Source organism: Phoca vitulina, unplaced genomic scaffold (genome assembly GCF_004348235.1).
Source record: "Phoca vitulina isolate PV1807 unplaced genomic scaffold, GSC_HSeal_1.0 scaffold8, whole genome shotgun sequence".
Taxonomy (NCBI): domain Eukaryota; kingdom Metazoa; phylum Chordata; class Mammalia; order Carnivora; family Phocidae; genus Phoca; species Phoca vitulina.
Genome location: NW_022589711.1, coordinates 40641032 through 40655731, shown reverse-complemented (window position 1 = coordinate 40655731; position 14700 = coordinate 40641032). Strand labels below are relative to the sequence as shown.

Genomic DNA, 14700 nt, shown 5'->3' with positions numbered 1-14700 from the left:
ATGGAAGATTTTGTTTAATAAAATTCCCAAATACTCTTTAGCTTAAAAGAAGGTTGCAAATGTCAGAGCTAAACAAGGATCCAAGAACTGCATGTTTATAAGAGAAAAGTTCTGTATTCTCGCGACACAGTTTTATATGGCCTCAGGCCATGTATTCAGACTGGGAGGTGTGGTCTCCTGTGCTGCATTATAAAGAGGCACCATTTCATTGATCAAATGCTCAGAGATTCATGGCCAATCAGTTCAATTGTACAAAGTGCTCTTGACTCTGACCAGGAAATCTGAACCTTAGCTCTATAATACTTTGTAGACCCATATACTGCCATGTCTGTCATTCTTGTACCCTGGATTCTGGATACATATGCTGTCCCCTAGCTTACAAAGGACTGACATCTTTCACAATATACAGATAACACATCAAAGTGGGACTTATTAAGGATGTCTACTTCTACTGCTGGGACTCCATTAGAAATAACCTCTGCCAGGACTTTTTTGGCCTCAAATATGTCATCCCTATGACTGTTCCTAGTTCTGATGGTCTGAAGTAGATCTGGGGTACTGACTATGGAAATCAGTCTTTTGAAGCCCACAACCTCATGAATATCCAGAAGATACTCCATTCACCACCACCCTTTACTCAATGGACTACTAACTCACCATGGTTTGGCACCAGCTTATGTCTTGATTTGGCAGCACTGCATAAGTCCTTTGCAATTCTTGTGTTCATTCTATTATTCTTTTTTTTATGGGGTAGCTATTTATCCAAAGCTGGAAGATTACTTCTCCTATACTTCCTTCTAATGAAACATCTCTCCATAATTTAGATCAGTTATAATCTTTTCACTGTCTTCTTGAGAATTGGCCTTTTCAAAATAATCATGGCTGCTTTTGCCATTATAAGAACTGAGTTGCATGGATTATATGCTGAACAATCCAGGGGACACCATTTGCATGGTAATATGAGTGTCACCCCTGGGATTGAGCAGTATGGTTCTCTCACTGAACACTAAGGAGTGCCACATCTAACCAAGACATAAATGGTCAGGGAAGGTATCCCAGAAGTAATGTAAAAGGATCCTTCTGACAAGTCACAGTTCCACTTAGATGTCAGTCATTTCCCTCTCTGTGGAATTTATCCCACTGTGGTATAATTGGTTATTTTATTTCTTTGCCTCCTCAGCTATACCATGAGCTTCAGGTAGGTAGAGATTACTCACATTCTATTACCAAGTGGATAGCAAAGCATCTGGCACATTTTAAGACTGTGGAAAAAATAGGCTCAAAGACATTCAGTGGTGTGCCAAATAGAAAGAAAAGGAGGTAAATCTGGGGCTGGGTGAGATCAAATTGTCGGTGTCATATAATTCTTGCCCTGGCAAAAGTCATGTGCTTATGTAAGTATCTATAGGTCTGTATCTTAGAATTGCTAAAGATGAAAAATGCCATCAAACCTCAGAGTTTCAAGTCCAGCCACCCCCTCCACAATGCACTCACCACATTATCCATAGCTCTTTAAGATGCTTAGCACCTTGAGACTGCCATTCTATCTTTTAGTAGAACAATACACAATGAAAATCATGATGCACACTAGTAACACCATGGCTAGCATTAGTACTTAGATCTGCTGTATGGGCATATGGCAAAGGATCAGGCACATTAATTTGATTTTCACATAGAAATGCACCTGGGACTGAAGAGACATTTGCTGGGGAAATCTAAAAGATTTCCTAAGAAGTGTGCTCTAAGAAGTATGAATATACCCTAAGAAAGGTGAAGGAGGAGGCAATAATATGCTTATATTAGTAAAGCCCAACTTAGACAAAGCAAAAATTTATACTCAAGCTGTACTATTAAATCCTCAGGACCAATTTCACCTACAGCTTTAAGAATAATAAAAGAACAATACACAATGAAAAGAGCTGCATAATAGTCAGCTTCAGAAATTAACCCAAACTTTGACCATTCAAATCTCTTTTTCTCCTGGGTCCATGTTTTCTTTTGTTTTGTTTTGTTTAATTGTGGGAATCAGACAACCAGCCCTGAATTATCAGATCACCAATATTTTGTCTATTTTCAACAGACATCCACCAGATGTCTGTGCAGGGACCATGCTTATTAATTTGTTCATTCTATTATTCATTCATGCAAATCTATATTGTTTAACTTTCATATTCCAAGCATTATAGTAGATATTTAAATCTACTGATATGCAAAATGGGCATAGTTCCCACCCACATAAAACTTACTGCCTAGTAACCCAGTTCAAAATACAGATATTGAACAATTAACTATACAGTTACAAATTTCAAGTGCTACAAAGAAAAATAATGTAGTGTCATGGATAACTGCATGACTAGATTTCTATATTTGACAAAATTGTCAATTAAAAAAAGGTAAAGTAAAGACATGTTTACTAAAATAAATATAGGAAAAAATTAATCACCAAAAGACTGTAAGTTATTGAAAACTCTAGAAAATAATCTTCAGGTCCAAGGAAAGTGATCTCTAATTGAAGTGAGCCTCAAAGAAAATGGTAGATGAGTGGGCAATATAAATATGAAAACTGAGTCTATAAATCAAAAGTAATAACGTCTGTTGTAGTAAACACATGAACAGAAAACTGACTTTAAAATTTCAGATAACAAAGAAAAAATCATAGAACCATAACTTATCAGTTGGAATGTGTGGCATTAATGGGGGTAAAAGTTCTAGTATCCTAATATTTTCAAAGAAGAGAGTAAAATAATTCAATAATTACAAACTTTAGTAAGTTAAATATGAATTTCTAATATTACCAAAGGAGTGGAAACAGAGTGTCTAAATTTTATACTAATAATGGATGAAAACATTATTTAAAATATTCAATAATCTGAAATAACAAAGAAAAGAGATAAAAACAGAGACCACAAAAAAAGTAAAAAATAATATGATAGATATAAATCCAAATATATTAGTAATTAGGCTGAGTACAAATGGACTAAATGCTCTATTTTAATAAAAAAGATAAACTGGGAACAAAAAGTCTATACTGTTTATAAGGAATATATCTAAAATACATGGCTATAGAAAATGTTAAAAGCCATTGGATGGAAAAAGACATGCCATTAAATCCTAATAAGAAGAAAAGTTGATATAACTATATTAATAACCAACAAAAGTAGACTTCAGGCAAATACAATTAGTAGAATTAAAAAGAATTACTTCAAAATGATTAAAGATTCAATGAGCAGAATGTATAGCAATTTTAAAATTATATGCATATATTAGCAAAGTCTCAAATTATTCAAAGCAAAATTTGACAGAAATACATTGAAAATTTGATAGATCTTCAAAGTCAGAAAGTTCAACACTCCTCTTTTAGGAATTGATAGAAAAGCATTTAAAAATATGAGGATATAAAAAAAATTGAAAAACATAATTAACAAAGTTGACTTATCAACTGCAGAATGTACATTAATTTCAATCATGCACAGATCATTTATAAATGTTATTTATAAAATATTAACACGTACCAGGCCATAAAACATGTCTAAACACAAATCCTTCCAGATAATTAAAGAGACTGTTTCCCAACACATTTCACAAGACCAGCATTATCCAGATAACAAAACTTGACCAACATGTTGCAAGACAAGAAAACTACAGAACAATATCCTTCATAAACATACATGTAAATATTTTCAACAAAATTTTAGCAATAACATCTAACAGTTTGTAAAAAAGAAAATATGTTATGACCAATTTGGAATAATATCAAGAATGCAAAAGTGGTTTAACATTTAAAGATCTATGGAATTCACCTTATTCACTAACAGACTACACACACACACACACACACACACACAAACAGCCACAATGAAACACATAGATTAATAGATATAGGGAAAGCATTTGACAAAACCCACATTCATTACTAATAGAAGTTTCCCAGAAAAAAAGGAATTGAAGAGATGTCCCTAATCTGATAAATGTCATCTATGAAAAGCTTTCAGCTAACATCGTTCTTAATGGTGAAAAGAAGATGAATGTTGGCTTTTAAGATCATGATCAAAGTAAGGATATTCTCTCCCACCACTTCTATTTAACTGTGTACTGGAGATTCCAGTCAGCCCAGTAAGGTAAGAAAAAAATTAAATGACAACATTATTGGAAAAGAAGTAGTAAAATAATCTTCATTTACCAAAACCAGAATGGTTTTTGTAAAATATCTTCTGGAATCTAAAACAAATAAGCTAATAAATCTAATATGTGAAGTTAGCAAGGTTGTAGGATATAAGATGAATATACAAAATCAATTGGATTTCTGTGTACTAGCAATCAGTAATTGAAATACTGAAGATACCATTTACACTAGCATTAAAAATATTACTTAGAGGTGAATCTGAGAAAATATATACAAGGCCATTACACTGAAAAATAGATAATGCTAAGAGAAATTAAGCATTAAAAAAATGGAGATGCCATGTTCATAGATTAGATGACTCAATGTTGTTAACCTGTCATTTCTCTCTAAATTGATTTGTAGATTCAATGTAATATCAATCAAAATCCCAGGAATTTTTGGTAGGCTTATATTTGAACAGACTGATATTAACATTCATATTGAAATGTAAAGTATCCAGGGGGCCCCTGGGTGGTGCAGTCTGTTGAGCATCTGACTCTTGTATTCCGCTCAGGTCATGGTCTCAGCTTTGTGAGATCAAGCCCCGCCTCAGGTCTGAGCTCAGGAGGAGTCTGAGTTTCTGTATCCCTCTCCCTCTGCCCCTCCCTGTGCTGGTTCTCTCTTTCTCTCTCTCTCTCAAATAAAGAAATAAATCTTTAAAAAAATATATAAAGTATCCAGAATAGACAAAACAACATTGAAAATAAAAGAATAAATTTGGAGGACTTTATAGTACTTTTTATTAACATAAATTAGCACGGGGCTCCTGGGTGGCTCAGTCGGGTAAGCGTCTGACTCTTGATATCAGCTCAGGTCTTGCTCTCAGGGTTGTAAGTTCAAGTTCCACATTGGGCTTCACTCTGGGCATGGAACCTACTTAAAAAAATATATATAAATAAATTAGCACATTTTGCAAACTGGTATAACGTTATGAGTAATGCTATAGCTGGGAAAGAAAACTAGTAAACTTGAAAAAACACACATATCCTGTGACTAGTCTTTCCATTTCTAAGAGTATTCCTTATAAATTTGCATGTTTATATGCAAAAAGAAACAAAATGCAAGGATGTTCAAAGCAGCATTTTTCACATTTTCCAAAAACTGAAAAAAGCCCTTTAATAGTAAAATGGATGAATGAATTGCCATATCAATAAACCATAGAATGTTACACAGCAATGAAAATTAATGAACTAGTTCTATGTGCAACAATATGGCTGAAACTTACAATCTTAATAGTGAATGGAGAAGAGCAAGTTATAGAAAATATATGCAGCATAATTACATTTATGTAGTATTCCAAAGAGGCAAAACTCAAGTATTTTGCTTGGGGATGCATACACAAGAACTAAAACTAAAGAAAAGGAATTGCTTATAAACAGTGTCAAGATAATGGTTACCCCAAAGGAGAGGGAATGGTGGGAGGATCCACATGTGGGAGTTCTGGAATGTTGCTATTATTCTTTCGCCTGCCTTATATTTCCATGAGTTTGGCTTATAGCTGTTTTTTAAACTGAAAACACACTTTTTACACACTTTATTAGATGCATACATTTATTCTATTTTATAATATAAGAGTTTAAAAAACAAAAACCACAAGTCTTCGTAAAACCTAGGGAGAGGTGTTCGGGTTCCTTTCCTGGCCTGGGCCAGACCTTGTGATTTTAAAGCCTAAGCACTAGTCTCTTATGAGGTGTCATAGGGCCTATCCGCAAAAGGGTTGTGTTGGGGGATGGCGTACGCATTTTTTTTTTTTTAATTTTATTATGTTATGTTAGTCACCATACAATACATCATTGGTTTGATGTGGTGCTCCACGATCCATTGTTTCCGTGTAACACCCAGTGCTCCATGCAGTACGTGCCCTCCTTAATACCCATCACTGGGCTAACCCGCCCCCCTCCCCCGCAAAACCCTGTTTGTTTCTCAGAGTCCATAGTCTCTCATGCATTTTTAAGCTTATTCCAGCACTACTCCTGTGTCAAAAGTTGGCTCTCCAAAAATCTCTATTCCTGCTTTTTACACTCACCTATACCTACAGGCTAAAAACTCAGGTCTCTAGACTGTGACTCACAAGCGTTAAGAGAAAATGTAGTGCTACTTGGGGCTGGAGGTAAAGACTCCTAACCGGAGTGTAACCAGTCATGATGGAACACTTTACCTACTCAGTGGAGCCTGCAGATTGTCCCTTCATGCGAACTGACAGCACCTCAGAATGCTGGATTGGTTCAGCAGTGAAGCAGGGAAAACTGTGTCCAAGTGAAAATAATCTGATACACAAAAATTCTCTAAATTGCTATAATGGTAGAGAAATGTTATGGTTGGTGCAAAAGTAAGTCATTACTGGAGGCAAATGACTGAACTAAAGAAATTTGATTTCCCCTGGATTTTAACTTCATGGGTGGCTGCCTGCAAGAAAACTCAATATATCTCTTAAGACTTCTGCCTCTTTGCCAATTTGACTGAAATCAGCCTATAAAAGCCAAATGATTTCATTCCACAAGAAAGTAGGAAAATATTGGAAGGGTCTATTTTTAATAGAAATTCAGAATTCCTTGAAGGCTATGGTTTCTTTGTCAAATTAGTTAGTGGAATCATAAATATTTCTGTTTCTTATGCATACAAAGGAGAACATTTGATCCCCAGCTGAAAGAGGTCAGTCTGAGATAAAGCCTACAAAGTAAACATCACCAGATGATGACATACAGGAGAACTAGGTCTGGTCACTTGAAAAATGCTTGCTTAATGTCCACAATAGCCAAACTATTGAAAGAGCCAAGATGTCCATCAACAGAGGAATGGATAAAGATGTGGTATATACATACAATGGAATATTAGTCAGCCATCAGAAAAGATGAATACTTACCATTTACATCGACATGGGTAGAACTGGAGGGTATTATGTCAAGTGAAATAAGTCAATCAGAGAAAGACAATTACATGGTTTCACTTATCATATGTGGAATATAAAACAGTGCAGAGGACCTAAGGGAAGGGAGGGAAAACTGAATGGGAAGAAATCAGAGAGGGAGAAAAACCATGAGAGACTCTTAACTATGGGAAAGAAACTGAGGGTTGCTGGAGGGAAGATGGGTGGGGGGATGGGGTAACTGAGTGACAGGCATTAAGGAGGGCACGTGATGTGATGAGCACTTATGTTATATGCAACTGATGAATTACTGAACTCTACCTCTGAAACTAAAGATGTACTATATGTTGGCTAATTGTATTTAAAGAAAAAAAAAGTGCTATTAGAATCTTCTGCAATTAGAAAAATTGTTATTAAGGGAAAAACTAAGGGAAGATTCCAGTACCCATTCTGGTTTTAATTTCAGTTCCAGGCTGGCAAAGTCATGGGTTTGTTGGATCTAGGGGAAAGGTTATTGTCCAGAAAGGATCATGGATCATTGGTGTCTCCATTGGTGTGCTCTGGCTTAACATTCTAAAGGCAGAGTCGATAGGATATTAGGGGAGATCTAGACATGACTCCCTGAGCTTTCTTCCAATGGGAAAGCTGTCCACAATTACAGATTGGAAGTGAAATGTGGGGAGAACAGCTCAATTAAAGAGTAAACTGCTTGTAGCCATGGACCATGCCTTTCTTTCATTCCTCTGTTTCCTAACCAAACTTACACTTCCTAAGACAGTGTTCCTGTGGATCATCCACTCAACAATTATCAATTTGCTGAAAAATAGGCAACTTGCTTATTGTGGGAGAAAGCAAGAGTATGAGTTATAAGTACTTTTTCCTGTAGTCATGACATCAGTCGACTCTATATAGATCTGAGAAGCTAGCACTTCCATTTCAAACCACAAAAAAGATATCTTGCTTACATTAAGATTTACCTTAATCTAGGAAGGTGATCATGAAAAATTATTACCATGACTGCTTCAGTCCCCTATAAATACTGAATGGTTTTCGCATCTTCCTATAACCACTTGGCCCATGTTTAAGAGAAGCAAGAAGAAAAACAGTCCATGGGGGTAAAATCTGTTGTACTTTAGCTATGTCCTGACTCAATTGACTTAAATAAAAAAGCCCTTTACTGACTTATCTAACTGCAACCCCAGAAATAGGATGAGCTTGAGGATGACCATCAACTCGTGGTTCTGGCTCTGTTTCTCTGCAATTTTCCTGGCTGTGTCCCCTTCTAAATAATGCTTACATCTTTGTGCTGCTTCTCTCATGGAGAAAAATGCCTGTAGTGGTTTCTGGCTTCACATCCATAGGCCACAAGAAAAAAAGAAGAAAGAGGAAGAAAGAAAACACTCTTATCAAAGACTTCTAAGCAAGTATCCCAAGATCCATCCTGACTGGGTTGTTTGTATCACCTGTTCATCTCTGGACCAGTGATTGTGGATGGAGGAATGAAGTGGATTAATTAACACAAGCCAAGAAGGCTCAGCCTTGAAGCCAGGCAGAGTCCATTCTCCTCACGATTTGCTAAATGAGTAAGAGTAGAAGGCTGAACCAAAATTTAGAGGTCTAGGAAAGAGAAACATTATTCTGGGCAGGCAACCAAAAAGAGAGAGAGACTAAGAAAGAAAGAAAAATAGCAATAGTTCTCTAGTTTGGCTGCATATTAGAATCATCTGGGGGCATTTGCAAATCCTCATGTTCAGACCAAAACACTGGGCCAAATACGTCAGAATCTCTAGAGGGAAGGGAGAGGGCAGGAGTTCTTAAGCCCCCACGGCTGATTCCAGTGTGACTGCAATGAGACCATTGCATTGCATGGGAAGAGTTTATTACAGGAAGACAGAACTAATATCTGTCAGCTTCTCTCCTCACGTGGGGATTTTGAAGAGAGATGAGTTGGTTTTATTCCCCAAGCTCTGGCAGCTTAAAGCCACCTGAGCTGACAGTTGTATTTCCCCTTACAAAGGGGCTTACACATAGTGGAATTATACTTTTCTAGCCTCACAATGAACAACACAAAGGTTACAACAGTGGCTAAATCCCACGTGGGAAGCACAGAGAAGGCCATTGTAAGCACTGCTTTCCCAGAGTGACAGAAAATAGAGGGGGATTACAGATGGGTTTAAAATACTGTTTCCTTCCTGCCACCATTAGCGGTGTTTGTAGAGTGTGCAACCTTGCATCCCTGAGCCCAGTGCGGTCAGCTGGGGCATGCTTTGTTTTGTTTTGTTCTCTGGTTCTCATCACTGTCCTTTCATCCGTTCACTACTCATTTTCTCACTCTGTTTGCTATTCTGGATCCTAGGGCTTCCCTCCTGAGAATTTACCAGAGCAATCAGGCTGAATTACAAGAGAGAAACCAAAACCCCCTTCAGACTTTCCTGCTTTTCTTTCTTCTTCTTTTGGGGAGGAGGGAGTTATAAGAGGAATAAAAATTTTCTTTCTTGTTTGACTTCTAACACTGCTTGGGCTCCGTGTTGGAAAGTCTTACCTTCTCTTTCAATTTGTTTTTAAAGAAAGATTACAACAAACAAAACTTCATGACAGAGGAAACAATTTTCCAGAATGCAAGAGTCACTCAGACTGTAATTTTTCAAAGGCCCAGGCTGGGACACACTGTCATGAAATTATCAGAGCACTAGGAAAAGAGAAGACCCTCAAAACTTCCAGAGAAGTAATATATTAAGTCTCAAGCAAAAGATAGGGAATCATTGTGGCAATGGACTTCTCAACAGCAACTTTGCTAACAGGAAGATAATGTTCTTCCAAATACTGGAGTAAACGTTCTCAAAATTATCAGTAAGCGTGAGGTGTATTGTAAGCAGGTATGGAAACAAGAACATAGAAAAAGTTAAATGATTAGAAAGCGAGAAGAGCACATTTAGTAGAGCCACCTTAATGGGTAAGGGAACAGGATCCTGGGGCGCCAGGAATTTTCAAAAGAAGTTTAAGGGTCTTTAATCTAGTGCTTCACCATCAACCGAAATCAGCTGCTTCCTACTTTTTGCTATATTCTCTCTCCTCTTCTGACTATCCGTCTTCCTTTTCACTCCTTTCTTTATACTTGTTGGTTTTTCAATTTCTTTTTCTTATATGAGTTGCTGGTCTTTTAAACATGCGCTGGTTCAAATTTTTGAGAGATGAAACTTGATTTCTTCTGCTTGTCTTTTCATGCCAAGGCACATGATAGGTCGCTGTGGACTAATCAGGTTCTCACCCCCTAATTGTCAACTGAAGGTGGTGGGAGGATATAAAACATTTAAAACTGTGGCAAATTTGTCTTGTGTGGCAAGGGCTATGAACAAGGCATCTTTACTTTGAGCAGTGGTCCTTCACCTGGGAGCTTATTAGACATGCAGATTTGGAGGGCTTCACCCCAGATCTACTCATTCAGAAACTCTGAGGGTGAGTGTCACTCATCTGTGTTTTGGCAAGCCGTCTGAATGATTCTGATACACACTAACATTTGAAAACCAGAGCCTTATCAGGGGCTATCACAATATTATTGAATATTTGGTTTACATAATCTCTCTGTATCTAAAGTTTTCCAGTGGTAAGAGGCAACATTACTTCCTTTTCATTTTTTTTCTGAAAATGTAATGGAATTTTATATATTATCTTTTCTTAGGTATGGGTTGTGCATGGATGGAAGGCAGGTGTATAATTAGACGAACGCACATTCTCCAATAAGACAACACTAATACACACAGAACTTCTGGCATGTTTTATAAATGCTGTAGGTAGCAATAAAAGTTTCCTTGAATGTTTCTAGCCATGAGAAACTCTCCTTTTGGTTTAATTTGACCGACTCTCCCAGTCATAAATCCATACTCTTCCCACTAGAGTGATACAGAATGAATTTAGATTTGACTCTCACTTACTGAGAATCTAGTATATGCCTTGTTATCTCTTTTGGATCTCCCAATTACTCTGTGTATTAGGCATTTTTACACCCTCTCTGTGTGTAAGTCCTTGGAACATTTGTAGATACCCTTATGTATCTCTTTCCAAGCAAAACAACCCTAGCTCTGTCAGTTGTTTCTTTTATGATATGATCTTAAAGCCTTTCAAAATTCTGGTTGCTTTCCCTAAATGCTCAGTTCCTCATATTTCAATATTTAAATACTACACATGTAAGCAATGATCGGACACATGTGGCACATTACCTCCTTTATTCTGGACACAGTATTCCTATTAGAGAAACCTAAAATTATCCTCAATTCCCAGCCATATAACTGTGATTCATATAAACTGATGTCATCACAGGTCTCCCCTGACATGATTTTTTTTTAACTGAAGTGTATTTTACATCTGTTCCTATTAAATATCATTTTAGTAGTTTTAGTCATCATTCCAATCTGTCATGATTTCTTTGAACTTTGATTCTATCTTCCTTTCTTTTTATTAGCTATTCCTCCCATATGTCTATCATCTGCGAAGCTTATAATCGTGCTTTTTTGTCTTTGTTCAAGTTGTTGATAAAAATGTTGGGTAGAACAGATTCCCATAATAATGCACATAATACTAATATTTTACATTTGCATGGTGCTAAAGCATTCACAAAGCATATTCATATACATGATCTCATTTGATACTATAATCCTAGATGGTAGGAAGGGCAACCTTATTTGCTTTTCCTCTCATTATGGATAAAGAAATGATGCGAAGAGAACATGAGTCACACGACTAGTGGTAGAGAGTTAGTAGTATAACTTAAATGTTTTAAGGGGGCTTTTGTTTAAGGAGGCAGCAGTAACCCAAACATGAAGGAAAGGCTTGGGGAGTCGGGGACAACCAGCAGCCAAGATGAAAGCGAAGATGCTGTGAACCAGAACACAGACAACTATGTCTGTGAAATCAAGCTGGACTTACAAAGAATTCCAAGAAACCATGACCTACTTACATTTTTTTGAGGTCCCACAAGAATATTTAAGAGCTTTAAATGCACCAAACTGGAATGTGTATTTGCAATACCATTCTTTGCTTTCCTGGAGGGTCACCTGGATGGAGTCAGTGGCTTGGCAAAGCATCCAAAGAGCATGGCTACTGCCCTTCCTGGGGCATGTGATGGAGAGGTTAGAATTTGGAACTTGACTAGATGAAAATGTATCTGTACAATACAAGCACATGAGGGTTTTGTACAAAGAATATGTACTCACTTTTGTGGGACTTCTTTTCCTACTATTGGTGATGACAAACTGTGAAGCAGTGGAAAATGGACGGACCAGGCTATGGGGAAGAGGAAAAACCGTTGTATATCATATTAGGAAAGACAGGGTATGTGGGAATTGATCATCACTGGAAAGAGACTGTTTTTGCTTCATGTGGACAGCAAGTAGACATATGGGATGAGCCAAGAAAAAGTCCTATATGTCCAATGTCCTGGGGATTTGACAGGAAAACTAGTGTTAAATTTAACCTGATTAATACATTTATCTTAGAAAGTTGTGCTTCTGATGGGAATATAGTACTATATGATATGAGGCACACTAGTCCTCTGAAAAAGGGCATCTTAGATATGAGAACAAATACATTTTGTTGGAACCCTATGGAAGCTTTCATTTTTACTGCTGCAAATGAAGATTAGAACTTCTATAGTTTTGATATGCGTGCATTGGACCTTCCCCTAATGGTACATATGGATCATGCGTCTGTGGGGCTTGATGTGGATTATTTTCCCACTGGGAAAGAGTTATGTCTGCTAGTTTTGATAAATCTATTTGAATCTTTCCTGTGGACAAAAGCAGAAGCGGGGAAGTCTATCACACAAAGAGAATGCAACATGTGATCTGTGTAAAATGGACTTCTGACAGCAAATATATTATGTGTGGATCTGATGAAATGAACATTTGTCTATGTAAAGCTAATGCTTCTGAAAAATTGGGTGTGCTTCCATCATGAGAAAAAGCAGCCCAAGATTATAACCAGAAGTTGAAGAAGAAATTTCAACATCATCCTTATATAAAACACATTGCTTATCACTGAGATCTACCAAAATCTGTCTACAGCCAGATTCAGGAACAGTGCATCATGAAAGAAGCTCATCAATGAAAGGAAGTGAATCGTCTCAAACATAGCAAGCCTGGATCTGTGTTGATTGTGTCAGAGAAAAAGAAACACAGAGTGGCAATTGTGAAATAACACTTGATATTCCTACCAATCCTGATATATAATTATTTGTTTCATTTTTAAAAATTATTTATTTATTTATTTCGGGGGGGAGGAGCAGAGGGAGAAGGATAAGCAGACTCCACATTAAGTAAAAAGCCTGATGAGGGGCTCGATCCCACAACCCTGAAATCATGACCTGAGCCAAAATCAAGAGTCGGAAGCTTAACCAACTGAGCCATCCAGGGCCCCTATTTGTTACATTTTGATTTACAAATTCTGCAAGTAAAAGTACTGGCTTTTCTGAACCATTAAGGGTAATGGAGAAAAGAGAAACCACTCAGGGTAATGGAGAAAAGATGACAGCAGATCTGAATTTTCTAGGGCAAGCATGAGTTAGCCAGATAGACATGAGGGATAAAGGGCATTCCAGCCCAGAAGAGTAATTATACAATGACCAGATGTATGGGTATGGGGGGAGTGTTAGAAGATGATGGAGAATTAGACAGAGACACATAATTTAGAAATGTTTTCTTTTACTGATGGTATTACCCTACTTGTAATGTTAATTAACCATGTCCTGATGAAAATCTTAAATATCTTTAATTTTTTTAAGAGGAAACATCATCAATTATTTCCTCTTGACTTTTTTCACATTTAATTTCTCCGTGTTTTAGATTTAAGAAACTTAGATGGTAAATTAAGAAAAAAAAAAAGGAAAATTGTGCCTTGATTGAGTTACCTAACTTTATTTGCATAGCTATGTACATTTTAAAATAGAGCACAATATCAAAACAAACAATAATATCCCTGCCATGTTATGCAGAGGTATGATTACACAATTTAAAACTCAATTTTATTGTGCATACATGAAGACTGGTTTTTGATTGCTCAGTTTTTTTTTCCCCAAACTCATAACAATTTCATTCTTCGTCTTAAAGTTCTAAGGTTGAACTATATTTGCATTATCCATAAAAGAAATCATAAGTATTTTCTCTGTATGAAAATTTCCCCCCATACTTCATAACCTGAAAATGACTAGCAATTTGTGCACTAAAAATGGGGGGGGAACCTCTTTGTTCTCAGACAAGGGCAAGGGAGTTTGAGAATCAAAGGATAATTTCTTGAAAGAAAAGGTTGAACAGGTCAAAACAGAAGGTGATACTGGATGTTGTTTTGAAATGCTAACAATAGCATCCCTTCCTACTTGCCTCCTGTTACATGGTCTCAAATAAAACTGTCAGAGGCTAGCATCCCAGGGTCTCTCTGCAGACCCTCTTTAAGAGCCATAAAGACCCAGTGTTCTCCATCGACTTGCTTCTACTTTAGAGTGAGAGAAACACACACGATGAAAGGAAGGTTAAAATCTAAGGCAGACAACAAGGAAGCAGCTGAAAGGGCTGGTTCACCCTGCAGTGTAATGAAAGATGTTGGTTCTGAGAGGGAAGTTACACTTTGTCAGAGACTTCTGGTTGCCTAGAAGTTTGCAGTCAAAGAGGAGTCGGAGTCTGAT

General features: G+C 36.9%; 1 pseudogene; it reads left to right on the top strand.

Annotated features, from left to right (window-relative positions):
- The first annotated feature begins 11842 nt into the window (after positions 1-11842).
- LOC116633673 lies at positions 11843-13220 on the top strand (annotated as a pseudogene).
- The last annotated feature ends 1480 nt before the right edge of the window (positions 13221-14700 follow it).